This window comes from Halyomorpha halys, unplaced genomic scaffold, assembly GCF_000696795.3.
Source record: "Halyomorpha halys isolate HHAL.00 unplaced genomic scaffold, Hhal_1.1 Scaffold951.1, whole genome shotgun sequence".
In the NCBI taxonomy this organism is placed as follows: Eukaryota; Metazoa; Arthropoda; class Insecta; order Hemiptera; family Pentatomidae; genus Halyomorpha; species Halyomorpha halys.
Genome location: NW_027105613.1, coordinates 26,360 through 26,720, shown reverse-complemented (window position 1 = coordinate 26,720; position 361 = coordinate 26,360).

The following is a 361-nucleotide window of genomic DNA, read 5'->3' as shown; positions in this document are numbered from 1 at the left end:
TTATTATTATGGTTTTGTAACATAAATTGAACCGATATATGTCATAAGAAGCGAAATAGAAATTTTTATTAAAAATAACTTCAACACTCCTCAACCAATCTACACCAAAATTGGCTGTGGCTTAGAACTCAATAAACTACACCAATGTACAAGTTTATTTCACCCCAACTTTTGATTACTTTAATGAAAACTATGCATAATTACTAGTCGCGTGGGAGGACGGCGTTCCCCCACTCTTAGTACAAGAGCCCAAGAGAAGAAATAAGGCAGTTATCTCACCCCAATTTTCGATTACTTTAATGAAAACTATGTATAATTACTAGTCAAAACTGATGAATCTGCCAAGTATAGGAAGGGGGAA